This window comes from Nicotiana attenuata, unplaced genomic scaffold, assembly GCF_001879085.1.
Source record: "Nicotiana attenuata strain UT unplaced genomic scaffold, NIATTr2, whole genome shotgun sequence".
In the NCBI taxonomy this organism is placed as follows: domain Eukaryota; kingdom Viridiplantae; phylum Streptophyta; class Magnoliopsida; order Solanales; family Solanaceae; genus Nicotiana; species Nicotiana attenuata.
This window is the reverse complement of record NW_017670584.1, coordinates 205153-215757: the sequence shown is the minus strand read 5'-3', so window position 1 is coordinate 215757 and position 10605 is coordinate 205153. Positions and strand designations below refer to the sequence as shown.

At 29.6% G+C, this 10605-nt stretch overlaps 1 long non-coding RNA gene across 3 annotated transcripts; it reads right to left on the bottom strand.

Moving 5' to 3' along the window:
• Nucleotides 1-8475: 8475 nt before the first annotated feature.
• On the bottom strand, nucleotides 8476-10531 carry LOC109241241. Of its 3 annotated transcripts, none has more exons than XR_002070210.1 (5): nucleotides 10264-10531; nucleotides 9885-10010; nucleotides 9496-9718; nucleotides 8956-9043; nucleotides 8476-8823 (listed from the first exon to the last, which is right to left on the bottom strand). It is a non-coding gene; the product is annotated as an uncharacterized LOC109241241 (long non-coding RNA). The 3 variants fall into 3 exon arrangements; XR_002070211.1 differs by having other exon boundaries at nucleotides 9954-10010; XR_002070209.1 differs by having other exon boundaries at nucleotides 9496-10010.
• Nucleotides 10532-10605: the final 74 nt, after the last annotated feature.

Genomic DNA, 10605 nt, shown 5'->3' with positions numbered 1-10605 from the left:
TTGAAAGCATATTAATGAAAGAAATTGACCAACTAGGATTTCAAATATAATATGAGAAGGCAGTAGGACAACTAATCCCTCCATGTTCCTTGTTAGTTATTGCCCAATTGACTGCCTAAACTATTTAAATAGATATTATAGTATCAAATTGAATTTTATACATTGATATGTCCAAATATCTAATGAGCCTATCGTTAATTACGCTTTTCTAAACTTAATGAGATGCATTAAGACCAATTGATAACCCACAAAGGAGACTATATATATTCTTATAATTGAAAAATGAAATAGAACAATTTATCCTCCGTTATTCTTGTTAATTATATTATCACCCAATTGATTGCTTAAATTATTTAGTTAGATATGATGCTGTCAGATTCAATTGTATATATTGATATTTTCCAGTATCTAATGAACATATGTTAATTAAGCTTCTAAAATCATAAGATGCATTAAGACCAATTGACAAACCACACGTGAGAATTTAGGGATTTTTATAATTAAAGAAAGATAAATAGACATTTTCTGGGAAATATATGTCTTTCAGAACTCTTAATTGAAAATAACAAAAAAAAGCCTTTTTTAAGATGCATCAATTACTTGTAATAATATTTTTTGCATTTGAAAATATAAGGTACTTGTATTTAAAAACATTATAATCTTTAATTAATATACACAAATTTCTCATTTTCTTTTGCTTTACCTTTTTATTGTATAGCTTCAAATTATTTTATTAGATGAGCAATTGTTAGGTATATTATATAAGTAATTTATATTATTAATAAGATTTTATTTGTTTAAAACTTTCTTCACATAGCGAGTGTAAGTATTTAATTTTAAAATACTAGTCTTAGGGTACGCGCTTTGCGCGTGTACCTATATCAATGAATATACAAATTTTAAAAATTAAATACATATTATTAGATAAATTATTTTATAAAATAAAATTTAAGAATTTTTTTAAAATAATAAATATTATTCCCATTAGTTAGCTTAACAAATGAAAGAATTTTATTTAGAGCCTTATTGTGCTTTACCCGAATTTATGTCGAAACTTATAAAAATTATTGTTTTTATGTGACCTAATACTAAAAATAAAATATAAAAATATTTTTTATCACAATTTCTTTAAAAATTTGACAAATAACACAAATTAAAAATAAATAAGAAAAGTTGGCATTATATCTTCTTAAAATTTGATAGTGACAATGTTAAGTTTAAAGAGTAACTAATATTGAACTAATATTTTACAAGGAAAAACTTAGCATAAATATTTAGCGAGACGTTTTTATTTGTTGGACTGAATGCAAGAAAGAAACAAATGACAATTTATTTATAATCTGGTTGTCTTCTACAATTTTATCTTATTGCTAATTTGTACTTTTACCGATTTGAATCTTAATTTTATACTATAATTAAGTTTGCTATATTTTATGATTTCTTTCACCATCAATACTCTTCTTATAAAATAAATTAAGTGTTTTTTCAATTTATCAAATAACTTTTCTTATACGATAAATTTGTAAAATAATTGAATTGGATTTGCTAATTAATTAATTCAATAAATTAATTATTTGTTCTCAACATTAAAAGAAATAAGTTAGGTTTTATTAATTTAAATTCTAAATATATTCTAATTTTTAAATATTTGACAATAATTATTTTTTTGCCAATAAGAATTTGATTTTCAAATAGCAAGAAAAATCATATATTTTGAATCTTTATGTTTTGGGAGTTCGTAATTGCTAACTCACGTTTTGCATAGTAAACATTCTCATAGGAACAGTTCAATACAACTCTAATATTAATGGCATTTAAATAAGTAAATCTATATAAGGTAAAAGTGTTATTAGATTTTAAATGATTATTTTGTCTAGTATAAAACATTTTTTTAACGGGTAAAATAAGCGAATAACATTTCGCTAAGTGACTTTATACTTTTAATATAGTATAGATAGATAAATAGATAGATAGATATAGATTTTAATGCTCTAATGATGAGATGTACAATTGCCGCAATATTTTGGGACGGTTCTAGTTAATTCTATCAAAATGTTAACGTTCCATTTCAATAAACAGAGAGAGAAGAAACCAAAATTCAAAATAATAATTTGCTAAAGAATTTATTTGCCTGTTTTTCACTTTTGGTTATAAGTTATAAAGCAAAACAAATAAATAAACAATGAAATCAAAATAATATAATTAAGAAGTACAAATTGTTCTAATTTTATAATTGAAGAATTTAACAGGAGGACATATTTAACATCATTGAAAAGAAATTTTATGATGAGTTTCATTTTTCGATATATTATTTTAACGTGTAATCAAAGTTTCAAAGCCATACAATTTTAAAATAGTCAATATACTAATCTAATTGTGATTAATTTACATGAATTATTATTTCAAATTGTGACATAAATTTGTATGCATTTACATTAAAAACAGTATATTGAACTTTAGAGGTAAAAGAAGTAAATGAACAGTAAAAAAGTTTGTACTAAATGAACCTCACTAATAATTTGAACTCTTGAATTAAATATTTTAATTAATACTGTTCAGGTCATCTATAAAGTGTCCTTAAGTTACATTATTAAATAGGCAACAATATTATTTTTGTTTCAGCCATAAAGTGCCTTTGTGGCCAAAAATGATTAAAATTCCCAAATTTTATGCAAAAGGCGGGCGTGAGGACTTCCCCCTCTTTCTTTTTGTTTTTGGGCAAACCCTTCCCCTCTTTTGTCCCAAACCCTTTCCCAATTCCCCCAAACGCTTCAGCCAGAGCTCCAAAGAATGATCTGAATGATCCTTCGGCCTTCCCTCAACCCAAAATTAGGGCTTGAAATGGTAAGCTTCTTCCCCTCTTTTTCAAGGTTAGGTTTTTATTTGATTTTCATGTAAATTTATAGAAAATTTGTTAGATTTGCTAAACTTTGGGTACAAATGGATCCTTATACTTCCGCAACTCGAATGCTTTGTAACTGGCGGAATAACTTCATGACTTACTGTCAAATCCGAAAATTTTTCGGTTAAAATAGAAAATACAATTACCAGAATATATTATTTTTTATCTCTGTATCAGTTTAAAAGGAATTGAAATAATTGTAGGCTGCGGCTCAATTGATGTGGAGGATTTCGAGAAAATTTATCCCATATGCATTATCTCATTGTTTAGTTTTCTAACTTATTAGGTTTATCTTGGTTGAGCGTTCCCAACTACATACCTCTTGACATGTTTCTTCATAAACCTTTTCAAGCACTTCCATGATTAAATTTCTGAAGTTGGGATGCTTTTTGATTTGGAATTAGTCTATTAGACTATATTATGTTTGCTTTTCATTGTAATTATTTATCTAGGGACAGATATGCATCTAATTTATAGGTGTTGTATGTTTTACCCAATCTCAACTTAACAGAACTTTGTTGTTATAGCACTATAATGAAAAGTCTTTCATTCCTTGTTTATGTGATTTACTTTGCATTGTTGAAGCCTTCTTTTACTTATTTGTTAAACTTTTTCTTTTTCATTGAACAGATTAGCAATTTGTTAAATCTTATGTGCAGGGGTGAGGGGCTAAAATTGAGGTTAGACTCTTAATGTCACTTCAATTGAATGACCTTATATCTTCAGAATTTTTGTGCATTTGTCCTATAAGCTCGTTGCAGATAAATATCCTTTTTAGTAATCTTGTATGACTAGGGATATGGTTAAGACAGTAATAATTTTATATAACACAAAAACTCTGGCCTAGGCATCTTTTGCTTCTCTTTTGGATTGACAACTTAATATCAGCTATGACATATACAATTTTATTCTTTTTTAGGGGGGTGGGGTTGGCGAAGTTGGGTGAAGAATACTTAGCTGTCCGCTTAATTTTTTCCTTTATAAGTAATATTCAGTTTGTTTTCATTTTGAACTCTTCATAAAAAGTAATATTTGCTCCAGGGCATTTTTCAATTCTTCTGTGTAAAAGATAATACAAGCTATACGTCATGGTTAAAAAATTTATGGTTTGATTAGTTTCTGAAAATTTCATATCTGGTATTTCATGTCACAAATTCTGATACTATTGGAAATTTGTGTCTCTGTATTATGCGATTGGTAAAGGGGATATTTTTGGATTATAGACATGTCAATCCTCTTTCTGTTATTGTTTAAGCATCATCGCCATTGTGAAATTTTGGCATATCTCAATTTCAACAAAATGGTGGTTCTTTTATGTAAGAGCGGCATCTTATCTTTAAAATAATTACATGTTCTTGTTGTCAGCAAGCTTATATTAGAAACACCAATATATAAGATTTAAGTAAACTCTTTAAGTAGCCTTGTTAGCATATCTCAGACTAATGCTAATCTTTGATGGTAACAGGAAATTATGTTAGTCAAGTCTTAAGATCTTATTGAGTTTCTTACCAACTTCTGGTTTCCATTGTATGTGCAACCTTTTTCTTCTGCATTCGATTGTCTTGATAAATTATACCTGGATTACTATTAGAATTTTCTAATTTCTTTCTCTCTTTTGATCCTTTGCTATTTTTTTTAATATAGGAAGGATAAAGTTCTCCAACAACAGAAAAACAAAGTCAACCACAGACTTGGAGGAGTTTGAAGGCAAAGGAATAGTTTGGAAACATTTTATATTATTTTTTGGGCCATTTATATATACAAAGAAAATGTATTATAATGTATATTAGAATACTTTATGTTGTTTGATTTTTTAGCAATGAAAAGTTCTTATATATTTCTATTTCTCATAATTGCCTTATTTACTATGAATTATTTTTTATTTTATGATAATTGCAATTGACGTGAATCATGATAATTTATAGGGACAATTTTATTTTGTCAGTAAAAGCGATGTTTTTAGTGATGAAATGATTGTCTTAGCTACAAAATTTTAAGCCAATTTTATTAAAGCAAATTTGTCACTAATTTTTATATTTAGGGACGAAATATCTTTTTGTGTGTATGATAGGTAATTTTTAGTGACAAAATTACATTTGTTCAACTACGAAATACATATAACTTTAGAGACAATTAATGTTGTCACTAATTAAACTAAATAGTTAGTGACGAGGTAGTTTTGCCGCTATTAATTGCCTATTTAATGACGAAAATGTACTATCAACTACAAAAATTTTATACTTTTTATGACAAATAAGTTCGTCACAAATATTATACGTTTGGGGACAAAAATCAATTTTGTAGTTAAAATAACTTTATTTAGTGACGAATCACTAAGTTGTCTTTGTATACCTTTAGTGACGCACATTTAAGGACGAATGATTGACGATTTTTTTTTCGTCAAGAAAAATTTTTTGTGACGAAATATTAATTTTAGGTGACAAAATAATTTGTCACTGATAATTGAATTTGTTGTAGTGTCATTGTTCTCTAAAGATTTTGGTGTAGAACGAAGCAATTTTCTCCAAAGGTAATATTAGCTCTCTCTATCGTTTTTGTTTTTCGTAATTGAGTAAGTTCCCGTTTTTGTAATTGAGTAATGCATGTCTATGAATTAGAGAGAAACACAATGACACATTAACTTTTATTTTTATTGTTTTTTGTGTCGTACTTCTTTGTTTTTCGGCGTAGTTTTTACTTTTACATATCAAAGTCTTTTACATTGACATAGTATTATATTTAAATTGTATATCTTTAGAGATTAATGGTTTGTGTTATTTCAACTAATGTTAGTGTAACAATATTAAATTTTAGCTATTACATAATATTTTGCAGCTTTTACTTATATATTGCAGGTATTTCGCGCAGTGTAATGAAATCGGATTTGGAAAAAAAATGTGTCATAATAAATAACCTTAAACTTTATGATGTTGAATGGGTAATTAAGGTATTGGTTATTCGAAGAGGACCAATAACAAAATATAAGAATGACAAAGGAGAGGGTTTGCGTTGGCATTTAACATTTGTTGACGATGAGGTAGGCTTCTTTTGTATATTTATTTTGATATAGTATATTACTTATTTGTGTTATTTTTAATTAATCTAAAATAATTTTTATATTAATTTATAGGGGACAAAGAATGAGGCAGTACTGTTCAATAAAAATGTTGAAGACCATTACTTATTAAATTTTAACCAGCAAGCATGGAAGTTTGGAGAATAAGTTTTTTTTTCTTGGTCAACCATAACTCTTCATCCTATTATTTATTATGTGCTCTTGTTACTTTATCTTGATAAATCCTTTTTTTTACTATAACTCTGAATCCTAATGTTAGTTATGTCCCCTTTATATATAAAGTTTGCAGCCTATCGTCCATCAAATATTTGGGTTATAAACTCGAGAAATATTATAATACAACTTCATATTCATACTCACAATTATGTCATGCATAAAAACTGGATTACAAAAAAAGGTAACAGAATCTCTATAAAATTAATCGAACAAACAAAACTTGATTCGCTAACCACCAGCAATATAGGACTATTATTGATTCATAAGGCTTTTTTCTTTTTTAAATTACTTTGGAACTTAATTATTTGTTGAGAAAAAGGGGGAAAATGCTTTGTAGTATGACATTCCATAATTAGAAAATCATTTAGAAATATAGAGTGAAAGCAACAAATATCTAAGTAAATTTAATTTAATATTTTGTTTTTGAAGGTTCGAATAATATTTAATTCATTTAAATTTAATAGGTCTACATGCAAGTAAATTTATCATTGTTATACAAAATTTAAATCAATTGACAAGGGATATACGTGCAACGCACGTACATAGATACTAGTAAATATTATTATACATATAATATATGTTATTATTCTATCAATGATTATTAATGTGTAATATGAACAATTAATTATTATTGTTATTAATGATAGGTAAATCTTTAATCAACCATAATCATGTATTTAATCCAAATATAGCTTTAGAATTTTTATCTCAACGTCATAGGATAATTGCTCGCCAAAATTACCTTAAACTCGTAGCTCAAAGTCTCAATATTAAGTTAAAATATGAATGTTATATATATATAATTTGTTTATTGCAATTACGAGGCCCTTGCCGCAATCTTGGGCGCAAATCAAATCTAGCTTTATCGCAGTTGTGAATACCTTTCTGCCATTGAGTTTTTTCTAGAGAATTTTTCATAAAGCACCATCTTTTAGATCTAATTAGCCATTTATAGATACCCTTTGCTATATTACGTGTTATAGATACCTTTTATGTTTTTATACAATGTATTTCATGTATTTAAGCTGTTGTATTCATTAATACAACCAAAGAAATAGGCGTAAAAAGTGGAATTCCAGCTAAGTTTGACATGTATTTAGCTGTATTCAACCGGAATTAACGTTAAATACAGTAACGTATCTGCGCAAAATCTGGAAGGTTAAACTAGTTAAAAACGGAAGGAAATCAAATCACATGATATTCTCCTAATTTAATTCATTAAATTGGTTAAAAACGGAAGGAAATCAAATCACTGCTTAGACCGTGTCTACTGCTAAAAGAAGCCATCACCTTTCTCCTTCCTCCTCCTCCTTCAATATGACTTTATTCTCCATAAATCCACGTGAGGTTACGAAAATGGCAGAGGATTCATATGAAGACGCCATTGCAGGACTGAAAAAGCTCCTCAGCGAGAAGAATGAGCTGGAAGATGCAGCGGTCGCAAAGATACGGCAGTTGACAGCGGAGTTGGAAGGTGCCGGCGGGAAAAAGTCTGACCCGGATGAGAAGATCCGAACAAAACACTTGAATACAATAAAATACAACTGAATACAGCTGAATAAAACTCTTGAATGCAACAAAATACACAAAATACAACTAACTTCTGCTGAATAAAATAGTTGAATATAACTAACTACAATTGAATACAGTTGTATAAAACACTTGAATACAACTAACTACTGCCGAATAAAATAGTTAAATACAACTGATTAAGACTGAATATAAGAGAATACGCATAACTCTTTAATACATCTAAAATATATAAATGAATGCTGCTGAATACATGTGAATACAGCTGAAAAGACTAAAAAGGAGAGAGAAAAATATTATTTAGCATATATGATGCCTTAAATGTAGGATGTAACTATAATTAGATATTTGGCTATAAAGTATAAAAGGTATCTATAGGATGTAATATTTTAAAATGGTATTTATTTAAAATAAATAGGGTACTAAGGTTTTCTATAGGGCGTAAAAATCTCTTTTTTCTATCACATTTTACTGCTTCTTTTTCCACAAAATCTAAATGAGTAGAAATAACAGAATTTCATTAATGGAAAATAAGGAAATTCTATAAACCTTAGTAAATACTTATATAAAAAATTTTGTCACCTAATTGTTAGATCATGCAGCCTCACTAGTCTTCTCTGAGTCGAAGAATCAAAAATTCGTCGCTCGTACTTTACTCCTACACTTCAGATTTCTTATTTAGGAGTTCTTCTCAGTGTTTTTTTTTAAAAAAAAAAATTGTGCAAGAAAACCTTGTAGCTAAAAGAAAAGATTTATAAACATAAGTAATGAAATATGTATTTTGAAAGAAAACAGAGAGCATCTCATGAAAGTTTTCTGAGGGATAATTTTTTGTTTATAAATACACTACAAAATTCATCCTTTCCATCAACAAGATTGCAACTACTGTAGCAACTCAAGTATATGAAGATTTTGTGCCTTCTTCAAAGTTGGTTCAAGAAGAACACTCTGACACTCTTCACCTTAATATTGAAGCGTTGGCATGAGGACTCACTTCAACTTGCTGGGAATTATTGTCGTTGTCGTTGATTATCTGTTCCCCTCCTCCAAAACATGCATGCAATACATTGTCCTTTTCGTAGACAATACATTTGCAAACCTGAAGAAGCCAAGGAGAGTGATGAAAATGACTCTTGTTGCTCTGAGTTTCACACAGTGAAACTGAAACTGAATCATCTGATGATGCGAAGATGATGAAAAAATTGGAAATGCTAGTAGTTTGGCTGCAAACCTGAAGAAGCCATGGAAAGTGATGAAAATGAATCTTGTTGCTATGTTGGTTATTGGTATCGGCCTCTATGTCGCCAACGTGATGAAGCCTGCAAACAAAGCTGAAGAATGAGAATAGTCTTTCTTGGAGGAGTACATATGTGATATGTGTGTGTGAGGTATGTCTGTGTGTTAAATTGGACTAGATCAACAGGAGAAGAGGATGAATGTCCATGCCAGAAGTCATACTTTCTTCACCTAATCCTGAAGAAAACAGCATCTACAACTAAACAGAATGAAGACAATACCTAAGGGGCAAAAGAAAATCCCCTGCTAAGTTCGTAATAATACTTCTTAACTTCCACAAAATAAAATATACAAATACTTCAAACAGACGGCGGTAGCTATAAACATCCTAGATTCAATTCAGCCTTTGTGTTTAAGAAGACGGCAAACGTAACTAGTGCCTTTACTGTCATACATAATTGGCTACGCTTCTCATTGGGGTATTTCAAGCTAAGAGCAAACCACTTATCTTCACACATAGGAAACACAGTAGTACCTGCAGGGAAGACCTCATCTGGAATGGATTTGTACACTCCGACCCTGTTGCAAAGGAGGTAACTTGTGGTTTCTATAGACTTTGTCGCTCTAGAATTTGCATTCGAGATGGTAGATGAATCATCGGATGGTTTCATTTCAGCTAGTGATATAGTTTCTCGAGGAAAATAGCACAATGATTCCACTGAAGGAGATTTCTTATTTCCAATGAGCTCTTGCATGCCCTGCAAAATTGAAGACGCATTAATCTTTTCAGCCCTCATGGACTGTGGAGATGTATGTTTAGAGTGAGCCATCTCATCTTCATCTTCTGAAGGCATGAATACTTATTTGCATCAGAACCAGTAACAATAAGCCAAGGGCAGTAGTCGGAAAGACGATGAGACAGACCGCTTAATTTTTCTTGATCACCAGAAATGGACAGTGAATCCATGCAAGGTTCAGTTTTGAAAATTTCACCTTCCAAGTCCGAAGACACAGCTGAAGGATCACCGGTATAGAAGGATTTGCCTGAAACTGCAATAGATGTCAACATACTGTAGGAAAGTAAACTTTTTGATAGAGCTGCATAAAATATACTAATAGTTTTCTTTTTGGTAAAGTAATGATTTTATTTGATATTCTTTGGGCACAAAAAACTCCCGTATACAAGAAGTATACTTAAAATTCATTGCTTATTCATCTGATGACAAACAACTATCAGCCTGAACAAAGTACCATTAGTATTTATTTGGCTCAAAAGTAAAGAAAGCAGAAAAAGAATACTTACATTTTAGGTTGTGAGGCTCAGTGATCCTGATTGTTTTATATCAGGTAAGCAAAGTTCTTCATCTTGTCCCAGTTTTTGCAGGAAACTCTTGTAACTGCTGGTATTGCTCTGGGCCAAAAAGAGTTTTACCTTTTGAAAGGCAACTGTTACCAGTGTCATTAATGCAAGCTGTGCTACAGCATCTTCTGCAGCCGCTGTCACTGTTGCCTCGAAATAAAGATCATGAAATGAACTCTTTCTTTTACTATGGTACAGAGATAGACCAAGTTTATTCTTTTGTTACATCTGCAGCTTCCACTTGCACTGATAATGAGTAATCTTCTGTAACAAAACAGTCATAGT